This window comes from Myodes glareolus, chromosome 19, assembly GCF_982192425.1.
Source record: "Myodes glareolus chromosome 19, mMyoGla1.1, whole genome shotgun sequence".
Classification (NCBI taxonomy): Eukaryota; Metazoa; Chordata; class Mammalia; order Rodentia; family Cricetidae; genus Myodes; species Myodes glareolus.
In genome coordinates, this window is record NC_142044.1 from 4,185,224 (window position 1) to 4,201,962 (window position 16,739).

At 44.6% G+C, this 16,739-nt stretch overlaps 1 protein-coding gene across 5 annotated transcripts in view; it reads right to left on the bottom strand.

Moving 5' to 3' along the window:
* The window catches only part of Ncald (neurocalcin delta), a 366,044-nt gene that overhangs the window by 120,525 nt on the left and 228,780 nt on the right, over nucleotides 1–16,739 (bottom strand). For 2 of the 5 annotated variants that reach the window (XM_085679094.2, XM_048457103.3), the window contains exon 4: nucleotides 14,907–15,080. The exons of the other annotated variants lie outside the window; for them this stretch is intronic. The gene's annotated coding sequence lies outside the window, so the exon portion shown is untranslated. The remainder of the gene's footprint in view (nucleotides 1–14,906; nucleotides 15,081–16,739) is intronic. 5 annotated transcript variants of the gene reach the window in all.

Genomic DNA, 16,739 nt, shown 5'->3' on the forward strand with positions numbered 1-16,739 from the left:
CCCTTCGATGTGAGCATTGGTAGAGGTAAAAGAACTCTCTAGTGACTGGCTGCTTTGCTTCTCTGATCTTCAGCATTAACTCCTATATCTGACTTTGAGTTTTTATTATTAAGACCAACTAGAATTCGTGCTACAGGTATGTCTACACTTGTGTCCACTTGACAAAAATTAACATAACACACTAACCTAAAAGAGCCCAGATTGCTGGTCCTACTCCCATCCTGCATGGGAAAATGCTCATGGCCCATGGAGTCCTGCCTTCTCTGGTTCAAATCCTGAAGCACTCTTTCAAAGGGACACGGTGGAGATGGCCCAAGTCAAGGATTTCCAAGGTCCTGGGAAATGGTCGTCTGTACATAGGGATGGACACACAAGCTGACTGCTACACACATGTGCTTACCAGACCGGACTGCACTCTGAAAGATTATATGATTCATAATATAACAAGAGAGAAAGAGGGCAGAACAATCTCATCTCGAACAGTTGTCTTGTACTTGTCTCAAAGACCTTGCGTGAGGTTAATGTTCTCTCGGTGAGAGGCCACTTGGAGAAGAAAGGACCGCGGAAAGCTCGGCTGTTGAAGGCTCTTGGAGAATCTGACAAATGGAGACCAACGCAAACTGGAACAAAAGAACTCTATCTGAAGCCATTAGAAAATCAGAGATGAAAGTCTGAAAGACTCGGGCCAATTTTATACTTATAAGAGATTTCTCATTTTCATTCTTATGTCTTCAAACACGTGACATCAAGAAGAGAAAACACAAAGCTCGCTCTCTGGGAGTTAAATAAAGCTACGAGTCTAAAATATGACACTTTCGATCCCAGCTTCCATCCAGAGGGCCTTCGGAGTGGTGAGTTGAATCGGGCCCGCGACAGGGGCCCGGCGAGGGGGAGCTAGGACTCTCCCCGACCCCATAGACGCCCAGGTGAGCCTGCTCTGCTGGCTCCACCCTGCTAGCTTCCCCGCCAGCCATCCCAGCTTCCATCCAGAGGGCCTTCGGAGTGGTGAGTTGAATCGGGCCCGCGACAGGGGCCCGGCGAGGGGAAGCTAGGACTCTCCCCGACCCCATAGACTCCCAGGTGAGCCTGCTCTGCTGGCTCCACCCTGCTAGCTTCCCCGCCAGCCATCCCAGCTTCTATCCAGAGGGCCTTCGGAGTGGTGAGTTGATTCGGGTCCCCGCGGGCCCAGCAAGGGGAAGCTAGGACTCTCCCCGACCCCATAGACTCCCAGGTCAGCTTGCTCTGCTGGCTCCACCCTGCTAGCTTCCCCGCCAGCCATCCCAGCTTCCATCCAGAGGGCCTTCGGAGTGGTGAGTTGATTCGGGCCCGCAACAGGGGCCCTGCGAGGGGAAGCTAAGACTCTCCCCGACCCCATAGACTCCCAGGTGAGCCTGCTCTGCTGGCTCCACCCTGCTAGCTTCCCCGCCAGCCATCCCAGCTTCCATCCAGAGGGCCTTCGGAGTGGTGAATTGATTCGGGCCCACGACAGGGGCCTGGCGAGGGGGAGCTAGGACTCTCCCCGACCCCATAGACTCCCAGGTCAGCCTGCAGTGCTGTTTCCACCCTGCTAGGCTCTCCCACCTGCCATCCCAGCTTCCATCCAGGTACAAATTTCTATATTTCTCCCCTCCCACTGAGCCCAAAAAATTTCCCCAGCTCAGCTGCCTTGCACACTGGGCCTGCTCTATAGGGGCATCCCGGAAAGAGACAGTGCCTGTGGTTCAATACCCTGCTTGGGGAAAGGTAGGCATTCTATCAGTGAACTCCCTGCCCAACAAGGGAACCTGACCCGATACCAGAAGTTCCAAGAGAGAGCATTTGATCGAAGAGATGGGCAGACGCCAAGGCAAGACCTCCTCCAACAATCTGAAAAACAACATGAAAATATCAGATCCCAATGACCCTACAACAGAAGGATTTGAACACTCTAACCCAGATGAAGTGGAAAAAAGTGCCATTATGAAAGCAATAGAGTCCCTTAAACAGGATATGAATAACTCCCTTAAGGAACTGGTCGAGAAGTATAACAAAAAGTTTGAAGAAATGAGTATAGAAATGGATGAGAAATATAACAAAAAGTTTGAAGAAATAAGTAAATCCGTGAGTGATACCCTGAGAAACCAAGAAAAAACAATCAAACAAGTAAAGGAAACAGTCCAAGAATTGAAAACTGAAATGGAGGCAATGAAGAAAACACAAAACGAGAACCGGCTGGATATGGAAAACCTAGGTAAACGATCGGAGACTACAGAATCAAGCATAACCAATAGAATACAAGAGATAGAAGAACGAATCTCAGATTCTGAAGATACCATAGAGAAAATAAATGCTCTGGTCAGAGAAAACGGCAAATCCAACAAATTCTCTTCACAAAACATTCAGGAAATCTGGGACACAATAAAAAAACCAAATCTAAGAATAATAGGGATTGAAGAAGGAGAAGAACTGCAGATCAAAGGCCCAGAAAATATATTCAACAAAATTATAGAAGAAAACTTTCCCAACCTAAAGAACGATATTCCTATGAAGGTTCAAGAAGCATACAGAACACCGAATAGATTGGATCAGAAAAAAACATCCCCGCGTCATATAATAATCAAAACACAAAACATAAATATTAAAGAAAAAATTTTAAGAGCTGCAAAGGAAAAAGGTCAAGTAACTTATAAAGGTAAACCTATCAGGCTTACACCGGATTTCTCTATGGAAACCATGAAAGCCAGACGATCCTGGATAGAGGTACTGCAGAAACTAAGAGACCATGGATGCAAACCCAGACTACTATACCCAGCCAAGCTATTGTTCACTATCAACGGAGAAAACAAAATATTCCAGGATAAAAACAAATTTAAACAATACGTAGCTACTAATCCAGCCTTACAGAGAATATTAGAAGGAAAATCACTACCGAAGGAATCCAACATTCCCAACACGATCTACAATAACTCGAACATCTAGCGACCATTCACAAGCACAAATCAAAGAAGAAAAACACATATACTCTACTACTTAAAAAAAAAAAATGACCGGAGTCAACAACCACTGGTCATTAATATCACTTAATATCAATGGACTCAATTCACCTATAAAGAGGCACAGACTTAGAGATTGGATACGAAAACAGGATCCAACATTCTGCTGTTTACAAGAAACACACCTCAACCACAAAGACAGACACTTACTCAGAGTAAAGGGTTGGGAAAAGGTTTTCCAAGCAAATGGACCTAAGAAACAAGCGGGCGTGGCCATTCTAATATCTAACAAAATCGACTTCAAACTAAAATCAATCAGAAGAAATGGAGATGGACATTTCATACTCATAACCGGAACAATTCATCAGGAGGAAGTCTCAATCCTGAATATCTATGCTCCTAATATAAAGGCACCCACATATGTAAAAGAAACTCTTCTAGAACTCAAGGCGGTCATCAAACCACACACACTAATAGTAGGAGACTTCAACACTCCTCTCTCACCAATGGACAGGTCAATCAGACAGAAACCAAACAGAGAATTGAGAGACCTATTGGAGGTATTGAATCAAATGGACTTAACAGACATCTATAGAACACTCCACCCAAATAAAAAAGAATATACCTTTTTCTCTGCAGCTCATGGAACCTTCTCGAAAATTGACCACATACTCGGTAACAAAGCAAACTTCCACAGATACAAAAAAATATTAGTAACTACCTGTGTCTTGTCAGATCACCATGGACAAAAATTAGAATTCAACAACAATGCTCCCCCCAGGAAGCCAACAAACTCATGGAAACTGAACAGTCAACTACTAAATCACCCCTGGGTCAAGGAAGAAATAAAGAAAGAAATTAATCTCTTCCTTGAATTTAATGAAAACAAAGACACAACATACTCAAACCTATGGGACACTATGAAAGCAGTGCTAAGAGGAAAGTTCATAGCACTAAGTGCCCAATTAAAGAAAACGGAGAAAGCACACATTGGAGACTTAACAGCACACTTGAAAGATCTAGAAAAAAAAGAAGCTGATTCACCCAGGAGGTCTAGAAGACTGGAAATAATCAAACTGAGGGCTGAAATCAACAAAATAGAAACAGAGAAAACAATCCAAAGAATCAATGAATCAAAAAGCTGGTTCTTGGAGAAAATCAACAAGATTGACAAACCCCTATCCAAGTTAATCAAACGGCAGAGAGAGAACATGCAAATTAATAAGATCAGAAATGAAAAGGGGGACATAACCACAGACACAGAGGAAATTCAGAGAATCATTAGATCTTACTATGAAAGTTTATATGCCACAAAGTTGGAAAATGTAAAAGAAATGGACATTTTTTTAGATAAATACCATATACCAAAGTTGAACCAAGAACATGTGAACAATCTAAATAGACCTGTTAGTCGCGAAGAGTTAGAAGCTGTTATCAAAAATCTCCCTACCAAAAAAAGCCCAGGACCAGATGGTTTCAATGCAGAATTCTACCAGAACTTCCAGGAAGAGCTAATACCTATACTCCTTAACGTATTCCACAATATAGAAACAGAAGAGTCACTGCCTAACTCCTTTTATGAAGCTACAGTTACCCTAATACCAAAACCACACAAAGACACAACCAAGAAAGAGAATTACAGGCCAATCTCACTCATGAACATCGACGCGAAAATTCTCAATAAAATACTGGCAAACCGAATCCAAGAGCACATTAGAAAAATTATCCATTATGATCAAGTCGGCTTCATTCCAGAGATGCAGGGCTGGTTCAACATACGCAAATCTATCAATGTAATCCATCATATAAATAAACTGAAAGAAAAAAACCATATGATCATCTCACTAGATGCTGAAAAAGCATTTGACAAAATTCAACACCCATTTATGATAAAGGTGTTGGAGAGACTGGGGATACAAGGATCATACCTAAATATAATAAAAGCAATATACACCAAGCCGACAGCTAACATCAAACTGAATGGAGAGAAACTCAAAGCCTTTCCACTAAAATCAGGAACGCGACAAGGCTGTCCACTCTCTCCATACCTCTTCAATATAGTGCTTGAAGTTCTAGCAATAGCAATAAGACAACATAAGGAGATCAAGGGGATTCGAATTGGAAAGGATGAAGTTAAACTTTCGTTATTTGCTGACGATATGATAGTGTACATAAGCGACCCCAAAAACTCTACCAAAGAACTCCTACAGCTGATAAACACCTTTAGTAACGTGGCAGGATACAAGATCAACTCCAAAAAATCAGTGGCCTTCCTATACACAAAGGATAAAGAAGCAGAGAGGGAAATCAGAGAAGCATCACCTTTCATGATAGCCACAAATAGCATAAAATATCTTGGGGTTACTCTAACCAAGGAAGTGAAAGACCTATTTGACAAAAACTTTAAGTCGTTGAAGAAAGAAATTGAGGAGGATACCAGAAAATGGAAAGACCTCCCCTGCTCTAGGATTGGGAGAATCAACATAGTAAAAATGGCAATTCTACCAAAAGCAATCTATAGATTCAATGCAATCCCCATCAAAATCCCATCAAACTTCTTCACAGACCTTGAGAGAACAATAATCAAGTTTATATGGCAAAACAAAAAACCCAGGATAGCCAAAACACTCTTATACAATAAAGGAACTTCTGGAGGCATTACCATCCCTGACTTCAAACTCTATTATAGAGCTACAGTATTGAAAACAGCTTGGTATTGGCATAAGAACAGAGAAGTCGACATATGGAATCGAATAGAAGACCCAGATATTAACCCACAAACTTATGAACACCTAATTTTCGACAAGGGAGCTAAAGGTATACAATGGAAGAAGGAAAGCATCTTCAACAAATGGTGCTGGCATAATTGGATGTCAACCTGTAAAAAAATGAAAGTAGATCCATATCTATCACCATGCACAAAAATCAAGTCCAAATGGATTAAAGACATCAACATTAATCCGTCCACTTTGAACCTGATAGAAGAGAAAGTGGGAAGTAGTCTACAAGATTTAGGCACAGGAGGCCTCTTCCTAAGTAGGACCCCAGCAGCACAGACAATAAGAGAAACAATGAATAAATGGGATCTACTGAAACTGGGAAGCTTCTGTAAAGCAAAGGACACTGTCAGTAGGACAAAAAGGCTGCCTTCTGACTGGGAGAAGATCTTCACCAACCCCTCATCAGACAAAGGTCTGATCTCCAAAATATACAAAGAACTCAAGAAACTAGGCACTAAAACTCTAATTAACCCAATTAAAAAATGGGGTACTGAACTGAACAGAGAATTCACAACAGATGAACTTCGAATGGCCAGAAGACACTTAAGGTCATGCTCAACCTCCTTAGCGATCAGGGAAATGCAAATCAAAACCACTTTGAGATACCATCTTACACCTGTCAGAATAGCTAAAGTCAAAAACACCAACGATAGCCTATGCTGGAGAGGATGTGGGGTGAGGGGAACACTCATCCATTGTTGGTGGGAATGCAAACTCGTGCAGCCACTGTGGAAATCAGTGTGGCGGTTTCTCAGGAAACTGGGAGTCAACCTCCCTCAGGACCCAGCAATACCACTCTTGGGAATATACCCTAAAGATTCCCTAACATACTACAAAAGCATTTGTTCAACTATGTTCATAGCTGCACTATTTGTAATAGCCAGAACATGGAAACAATCTAGGTGCCCCTCAATAGAAGAATGGTTAAAAAAGGTGTGGAACATATATACATTAGAGTTTTACTCGGCGGTTAAAAACAATGACATCTTGAATTTTGCATGCAAATGGATGGAAATAGAAAACGCTTTATTGAGTGAGGTAAGGCAGACCCAAAAAGAGGAACACGGTATGTATTCACTCATAAGTGGATTCTAACCATAATTAAAGGTCTTTGAGCCTATTATTCGTGATCCTAGAGAAGCTAAATAAGAAGATGAACCTGATGAAGATTATTTAGCTATCCACCAGGAGGTAGGAAATAGACAAGAGTCCCAGGTAACCTCGGGTGCATGGGGGGGTGGGAGGGTCGATGGAGGGGGAGAGGGCTAGAGAGAAGGGAGTAGGGGAGGAACGGGGAAAGCTTGGTGACCGGGGATGGGGGGGAGGGAGGTAGGATGAATATGGGATCAGGGAAGAATATATTTCAACTAAGGGAGCCATTTTAGGGTTTACAGGAGACTTGATTATATATGGGATCCCAGGTCCAAGGAGAAATCCCCCAGATTGCTCTCTGGACAGAGGAGAGGGTGCCTGAATCGGCCGTGGCCCATGACCATACTGATGTATATTTTGCTTATCACCATAGATCCTTTGTCTGGAGAAGGACGGCTATGCAGTCGGAGGCCCACATTGGAGCAACGGATTGAGCCCCCCGAGGTCCGGAGGGGGAGCGGAAGGAGGAGGAACATGAAAGACGAAATCAGTACTGCGAGGGATGCTATCACCCACTGATACAAGGGAACGGATCTGATGAGAATTTACCAGGGCCAGTCGGACTGGGACTGAACGAGGACGTGATCTAGCCAGATTCTCGGAATTTGGCCGGATTCTCTGACTGTGGCTGGCCCGGGGTCTTTCTGAAAAGCCATTGACTATGACACTGGGACCTGTTTCCTCTGCATATGCTGGATTTTGGGGATCCAGTCTGTTTGGACGCTCGCCTTCCTGGACTTGGAGGGAGGGGGAGGGAGCTGGAGCTTCCCACAGGGCAGGAAACCCTGACTGCCCTGGGGGACGGAGGGGAAGGAGGGGGGGAGTGGGGGGAGTGGGAGGGTGTTGGGAGGGGGGGCGGAAATGGAAACTTTTATAATTTAATAAAATTTACTAAAAAAAAAATAAAATAAAATATGACACTTTCAATGAGAGCAGCCGCAATAATAACCAGCCAGTTCTAAGCTTAGAAAGCCATATACTACCTGGATGGAGATCAATATTTTCCTAGGAGATCCAGCATGCTGCTAACAGAGTTTATGGAAGAAAGGGATCATTCCAAGGTGAAGCACACTTGAGAAACACTGGATTCAAAGTGTTTGGATTGTATTTTCTTCGCTTCAAGGCAATTCAAAGTCTTGACTATGCATTTTTAATTAAAAATATTATGTGCTAATTGTGGGGTGTGTGTGTGTGTGTGTGTGTGTGTGTGTGTGTGTGTGTGTGTGGTGTAGTTGTGTACACATGAGTACAGAAGAGGCCATGATGTGGGATTCTCCTCTGTATGCTGTGAATACCACTGGTGAATAAAGAAACTGCCTTGGCCTGTTGATAGGGCAGAACTTAGATAGGTGAAATGTGGGGCGGGGGGAACAAAACTAAATGCTGTTAAAAAGGAGGCAGAGTCAGAGAGAAGCCATGTAGCCCTGCTGGACACAGATGCCAAAACTTTATCCTGTAAACCACAGCCTCATAGCGATACATAGATTAGTAGAGATAGATTGAATTAAGATGTAAGAGTTAATAAGAAGCTAGAGCTAATGGGCCAAGCAGTGCTGTAAATAATATGGTTTCTGTGTGATTATTTCAGGGCTGAGCAGTCAGGAACTAACAAGCAGCCCTACTGCAACAAGGTCTGAGGTGGCAGAGCTTCTGCAGTTGTGAGCCGTCCAGAGTGGGTGCTGGAAACCGAGCATGGGCCTCCAGGGTTTGCAGTATCAGCTCTCAGCTGCCGAGCCAGCTCTCCAGCCCCAAGTCGTGAGCAGACTTTTACATGCAAAGAAAATTTCCTAACTAGGAGATTAAAGTATCAAGGAGTCCCCCAAATTTGTTTTATCACAAAAAGTTTTTAGTTATGATGGATCTTATGATATTAGTGTTTCAGGGCTCACATCTTAGGAAATGCTGAACGAGGTGAAAAGACGGAGGTGGGGACAAAGAAGGGAAGAAATGGGGCTGGAGAGATGGCTCAGAGGTTAAGAGCACCGACTCTCCTTCCAGAGGTCCTGAGTTCAATTCCCAGCAACCACATGGTGGCTCACAACCAGCTGTAATGAGATCTGGTGCCCTCTTCTGGTCTGTAGACACACATGTATATTATATATACAGTGCAGAAAGAACACTGTATATATAATAAATAAATAAATCTTATTAAAAAAGGGAGGAAATATTAAAATGAAGACTCTGAGATCATGTGGAGCTGTGAGAAGCTTGTGAACTGTCATACAGTATTTCATGGTCTAAAGGTATATATATATATCATTTTATATATACACCATTTTAATATAACCATGAAACTAATATATAGTGAGTGTGATTAAGAAGAAAGAAAAGACTAAAGCTTGGTTCTATAGACTGAACATTCCTCCCAATTTTATGTTGAAAGCTACTCTGCACTCTGGTGGCTTTAGAGAGATGTGGCGTTTGGGGAACTGGTGAAGCTGGGTTGGGCATCCTTACGGGTAAGGCTGAAGGCAGTGGAAGAACAGCTTTTAATAAAGAACCATCATGGAGATGCAGGCCCTCACTAACCTCCAAATGACTTTGGGTTTGTTATGTTCTGTGAACAACACATTTCTAGTGTTTATAAATCCCTCGATCTAATTTCGTTATGGGTACAGACAGCTGTCAGTCAGCTTCCCACCACTGAGACAAAGCACCTGGTTAGGCCCCTAACCTTAACATTAGTAGATGATGAGCCTCTTGTGACTAAACCAAGCTGAAACTCTGGAGTTCAAGATGGCTACCCAAATGACAGACACAAAAAAGAAAGGTTCTCAAGGAGAAAACTTATTCCCCAAATATCTATGGTGTGTGCCCAGAACGAGCTCCAGACACCAGACAAGTTGTGAGGTTATAGTATTTGCTCTTTATTAACTTAAACATACCCATTTGGAGGGCACAAAGCTGTCATACAGTATTTTCTCCAGGGGCTTGCTGGAGAAAAGCCCCTCTGATACGGAGACAATGGCAATGGTAGTTTGGGTTTCTCTGCAGAGACCCAAAGACTGCGTTGGCCACAAGCCCTGAATCTTGCCTGGAGTTTACAGGTAGTTGATGGATGACTGAAACAGGCCACAAGCATGGTGACTTTATCTTCATAGTATCGGTTCCCTTTGCAGCCTCAACCTTGAAGTCATCCACTCAGCTTTGCAAGCCGCCATGCTAACCGTTTGAAAACTCTCTGCCCAGGGCTCCAGTGCAGGGCTGTTTGGTCGCTGGAGCTGGTCTGTGCCTCTTCTCCCCTGACCCTGTGTTCTTAGCAGCTGGAGCAGCTGAAGCCCTCTAGTCCAATCAAGACCAAACCAAATCCGAGGACGTGACATTTCTATAAGAGAATGGCACTGAGAACAGGAGACCTCAGGAGATCCGTAGTTAACCCAGCCACCCGCTGCACATCTCAGGGTCACAATGCTTGGGTACAAGAAAGAAGATATTTTTTGGGCACAGTGCCCATGCTGGATAGACAATTACCAACATGAAACCATTCACAGCAAATCCATTAAAGCTTGCTACTCCCTTTTATCATGGAAGCCACGTGACCTCCTTTCCTTGCCGGCTGTATCCCTTTGGCCGGCTTGGACTGCAGTCTCAGTAAAGGAGCTCTGCTGTCCTTTTACTGTGTGTGGCCTGGTTTCATTTCTACTTTCCCACGCTCTATAGTTCAGGTTTTGGGAGTCAGCGTGGGTCCCCTGTGCTGGGCACCTGTATTGAGGCAGAACTCCAAGGCAGGGAGCATGGGGCAGAATAGAGCCACTCACCCGTGGCAGCTGGGAAGAAAAGGGAAAAGCGGGAAGGGACCAGGGTCCCAACATCTTCTGTAAAGGCATGCCTTGAATGACCTCTCTAGCTTCTTGTAAGCCCCACATCCTAATTGGCTTTGCTATCCAATGGCAGCCCAGGCTAGGGGCCAAATCTTTAGCATATAGACTTTTGGAGGCCATTTAAATGAGAAACCATAGCAGATAAAGAAATGGAAACTCATTAGTGACTGAGTGACACACAGGACAGTATACCCACCCTGGGCACTTCTTCTCTGATACTCTGCATTGAATTCTGTGCTTTTCCCCTTGTGCATGTACTGTCCTGAGTCCTTCCAGAACCAGTCCTGGATTCCTGGCCTCTGAGACACCCCTGTTCTCCCAGACAAGGCATGCTGGCTTTAAAATCACCTTTCTGTATCGAATGAAAATCTGACTTCTTGTGATACATCTTCCCACAACATCAGCTGGTGAAAACCTTTGTCAGAGCAATATGGGCTTGGGACCTCAGGCAGCAAGTGACTCATTGCCATTCAGTTTTTATCATTGGGACAGATCAATAATTAGCCAGGAACCTAATTACAGGGAGAAGCAAGTTTGGTCTCTAGGACATCAGTAGCTGCGTCTTGGAGCTAGTTCATGATGTACCTGAGCTGTACAAGAAGAGAATCCATTGGTCCCCAAGCTTCTAGAAGCCATCCAGGAAATTTAGCAGGAGGCTGCCTGTGGTCTGCCTTGATGCAGGCCTGACCAAACAGCTGCCTGCCTCTTAGCCGCTGTCACCGAGCAGGCAATGAAAGCTAATGAGGCCCACCATTCCCAGTTTCAAACAGTCAAAAAAAAATTCCACATTTCCGTATACATTTTCTGAATTTTTAGATGGTCTGTGCTCCCTACAAAAATAAATCAACATCTTGTGAGCTAGATCACTAATTAAGAAGAGCTGCTTCTCCAGAGATGAGGACACGCAGTTCAGGATATCCACTGGGTTCCGCTTTGCCTGTGTTTAGAATTTGGTTCTATCACTCACTATCTATCTTGTCGCCTCTTTGCCTCAGTTTCCTCATGTAAGATGAAGATAATATTAGGTAGTACCCTTGTCGGTAGGGTTAATATACTCACATGCATACATTCTGCTCAGTGGCTAAGAGAATCAACTTCCCTGGTAAACAGGGGTTGAAACAATACCCCAGGCAGTTTTAGAACTTCTTGGAAGGCAGGCACATTAATATTCCTCCTGTGGGGCTTAGCCACACTGGGATGGGAAGATAACTGGGGATAAAAGATTCCCCAAGAATAAATGAGGAGATAAGCGAAACCCCACTTTGGCATTTATGGTAGCAGAGCCTGGAAGACAGAGATCAAAGTCTCCCTGCTCTACACTCTGACGCTTTTATGTGGAAGAGAGATGCAAGCTGATTAGAAAGTATTTCTTTCTGACGTTAATAACCTTCCCCACAAGACCCTGGTAGCTTGACCGGTGGCAGCAGCTGGTGCCTCTTATACACCAGAAGAAGCGAGCAGCTGCTTAAGCTCCTCACTGTGGCAGAGCAGACTAGACCTTTAGGGTGGCTGGTGGGGAGCAAGTGGAAGCTGGACAAGGCTAAGGAGCCGTTTGCTCTCTGACGACAAGCAGAAGAACTGCTAAGGACGGGCTGTGAGCTCAGCAGCTTCTTCCTGAAACATTAGCGTCCATCTGTTTAAACCTCTCAGGGAACCCCCTTCTACCACCAACCCAAGGCCCTTAGATACCAACAGTCACGGGAGAGGCCTGGCTGACCTCCAGGTCACTGCAGGAGACAAAGCAGCAAACAGGGGCTTTGCGGAGCAACTATTGCCTCAAGGATTTTAAGTCAGAGATGGAACATCTGGATGAGCCCAAGAGCTGCGTAAGCCCCCATAAAATGAGAGATAAAAAGTATTCCAAAAATAAAACCCTATTTTAACTCAGTGATTACCCAGAAAGTTGAAAGCCGCCCTTTGTGGTAAGGCGCTCCCTACAAGTTGTTTGAAACATGGTAGCAGGTTCTGCCTGCCATTGCTTGCAGGGATGGATGTGGAATGAACACCAGCTGTTAGCCCAGAGATCTTGTTTCTCCCAGGTCTGAGCAGCTGCCTTTAAACACACCGAGCGACTCACGTAAGGTCAACTGTCTCAAGCTACTTCCGGTCTGGTTTCAAATGCTTTGGTCCCCTACAAGTGAAAACTCAACAGCCGTTAGGAGACCCTTGCATCACGGAAGTCTGTGTGCCGGAAAGGCCACACACCCCAGCGCCCCTCCACCGTTTTCTCCTCTATTCTTTGCCTTTCTACTTTCATGCACGCCCTGCTTTATTATTTTCTTGTCTTGTTTTCCCTGGTCTCCCTTATGTGTGATGCATCTTTCTCTCTAGTATGAGATTGCAAACGTAAACAATCTGTTTAAATTCAAGGTTGTATCGTGATCTTCAGTAAGCAGACAGCTTGTTGTTCCTCGCTACAGCTTCCAAGAGTTTAGGGGGAAATCATGATAACTAAAGAAATGCATGTGAACGCGAAGGCAGCTGGCTTGCTTGGCTCGCCCAGAATTTTTCTAGCTTCACAACAGACAGTTCACATCTGGGTAAATCCCTCATGGAGCCATCATTTCCCCACCCACCATGAGGTGGCAAATATGTTGGTATATAATTATAACGGGCTGTGTTCCTAAGAAGACAAGATGGCAGTCGTCATCATTAGCTTGACTGGATTTAGAATGGCCAAGTAGACACACTGCTATGTGTGTGCAAGAGTGTTTCCAGAGACGTTTGTCTTGGGTGGGAAGGCCCACTTGGAATACACTATGCAGGGTGTACTCTTGGGTGGGAGCAGGGGGCAACTTGGCAAAACTGTTAAATCCATGTATATGGAGCCCATATTAAATATAACAAATTAAACATAGCTATTAGCCTCTTTCCCCAAATAAAACCTCTACACAATATTAGAGAGCATGAAAATTTACACCTATAGTCCAAACAACATCCAAATGAGACCTTAGCTGCGTGATGGCACTAAGCTGTAGATCAGCACTTGGGTGGCAGGGCCCAGAGGGTCTCGTGAGCTCTAGGCCAGCTAGTGCCTCACAGTGAGTCCCAGCTCTCCGGGGATGCATAGCAAATCTCTGTACCAAAAACTTAAAAAAAGGGATAATATCACAGTTTTAGAATGCCAATAGCAGAGAAGATTCAAACAATTTTAGAAAGAAATAATAGGTTATTATAAAAAGAGGTTTAGAAACCAGAATGGGAAACTTCCAGATGCAGCGAAGGAACACTGCCTCCGCAGGGGGACGTGAGCCTCTGTAAGAAACTAGAGCTCTGAAGCCAATCTCTAAGTCACGCATTAGACTATGATACGTCTTCATGCGTGCTCACAATGATCACCTCCGGTGTGTCCTGTGTCACGAATTAGATTATGGTATGTCTTCATGCGTGCTCACAATAATCACCTCCGGTGTGTCCTGGGTCAAGACGCTTTCCCAGGAAGGACGGACCTCATCTGTGTTCTCAAAAACAACCAAAGAAGTCAGGAAAGACGAAAATGAGGTTCACTGAGAACACCCAAGCCAAGAAAGGCAGGGAGTGCCCTCCAGATGATGGGGAAGTAAGCCAGAACAACATTAGGCTGTGGGTCAAGGGAACAATCCGTCCTGGCTGGAGCAAAGATTGGTTATTTTAGCTCCAAGAAACGCAGAAAGAAGAGACTGCCAGGACACCTGACAAGTCGGGTCTCCTGAGAAGAACGCTAAGCTCTCCCAGAGGTGGGATGATGGTCGTGTAAGACCCCAAGAATGAAACATTTTATAAAAGAGGAAATTCAATCACATGTGGCTGAGATGCAACATATATAACATAGCCGTGAAACCTGTGTGTGTGTATGCGCACATGCGTGTGCATGTACATCTATGCCCACATGGAGTTCAGACGCCAGAAGACAAATTTGGGTATCCCATTCTGACCCTCCCATATTATCCCTGAGACAGGGACTCCCACTGAACTTGGCTCTAGGCTGGCAACCAACAAGCCAGAGTAATCCTCCTGTCTCCACCCCATAGTGCGGGGTTACAGGCACATGCAGGACCATGCCTGACTTTTTACACGGGCTGTGGGGATTTGAACTCACATCTTTATGCGTGTACAGCAGGCTCTATTACCCTCTGAACCCTCACTTTAGCCTGGGAGCTGTGTTCACCGCTGTGACTGTTGTTCTGAGATGAGAAACTTACTGATGAGGGATGTTTCCACCGGGGTTAGAGCAGGGTACTTAAGGAGCTAAGTCTCCGCCTTCCTTTCCAGAGGGTGATGCCAAAGTGGAGAAACCTGGAGCCAGTAGTAGGTGCACAGTGCCCAGAAGTGTGGAGATGGTGGTCGCTGTAACATCAGTAGTAGGTGCACAGTGCCTACAAGTGGGGAGATGGTGGTAGCTGTAACATCAGTATCCCTGATAAATGATGTCTTTAGCTATAAGCTAGTTGTAAAACAAAGACATTGTTAAAAAATGAACTGGGTTACTCTTCTGTAACCCCAGCATTGGGCAGGCAAAGGCAGGAGAATCAGTTCAAGTCCAGTCTTGCTATGTACAGAGCTTGGCGTCAGCCTGATCTACAAGAGACCAAGATCAAGAAAAAAAAAAAAAACCCAAAAAACAAAAACCAAACATATAAATAAATTGAACCATATAAATTTTAAGATAAATAAGTTCTGTTAGCGGCAGTGTTACTAAAACTCGAAGCTCAGCACAGGGAAACAAGGACCAGGTTCTCGCCGCACAGTGTCTACAGAACGAACGGGTCCCATCCGCGCTGATCTCATTGTGGGCTTTCTCGGTGTAGGTCTCTGGCTTCCATAACTGTGAGACAGGATCAATAGTATTTGAAGTTAGTAAATTTGTCATAACGGGTTATAGAAGCCGGGGAAACAGATAGGGTGGCCTTTGATCTTTGGCCTGAGTTCTTGTTAATAGTTGGGAGGTAAGAGAAGGGGAACTAGCCTCAGGAAACAGTCTGGAGGGAGGAATTAAGTTCTTGCCACTCCCTGGGTCATTGGGATTTCCCATGCTAAGGTAGTCCCACCGGGGAGGACTGAAGTACAACAGAGATGCTAACGCAGGGGTCGGACGTATACTTGGAAGGAGCAGAGGGAACAAAGACCTCATGGCAAACCCGGAAGACACAGACTGAGCAAAGTCAAGCAGGGATCTCAAGGCCCTTGTGCTGACTCTCAGACTCCCACAGCAGTGAGGCTGTCTGCTTGCCCTCTGTGGCAAGCCATCACTGCTGTCCAACCCCTGTGTTAGCATCTCTGTATGTGCACAGGCCCGGAACGCTCCCTCAGTTCTCCGCGTGACACCCTGTGGCTTCACGAGGTAGGAAGGCAGGTGGGGACACTGTGTTCACCTATCAGTGCTTTCAGTAGCAGGGCAGTGGTCAAGGCTGGCCTTATGTTCCGGTTTCACATCACTGCGTTATGTTTCTATAATAGATGGAGGACATATTCCTTCCTCTCAAAGACGCGGTCACCTCGTTACCCTCACACAGTGATGCAACTGTCATCTCAGAAGACGGCCTTGCTGGGTTATTTTAAACGGTGAACAAAGCTATTTCCCTAAAGCCACCAGTTTGCTGATACCTTAGAAGTTACATGAATTACAAATCAGAAACAAAGAAATGGGTTTTCTTTTTTGCAAATATCACCATATAAATTCATGGGGAGATAAATCAAATAATAAAGCTCAAAATTAGGCAATTTTATCAGGAAGATGGTTCTTACACAAAGCGTATCTCTATGTGACCATGAATTGCTCATGTGATCCTGTTGTTTCTAGGACTTAGTGGGTTTGCCCTCACCAACCTAGCCCTCTGGAGTCATAGGCGCTAAGACTACAAATTGGACACCATGTCCAACAAACGATGTTTTCATTGTGACTTGAATGAAATGAATGAAAGCAAGTGTGACTTTGCTTGGGCTTCCTATTTCCATAAAAGTTAGAAAATATCAATTGTTGTTTATTATGCTTTGTCTAAAGCAAACTACTCATGCTTCAAGCAAGTATCAACCAG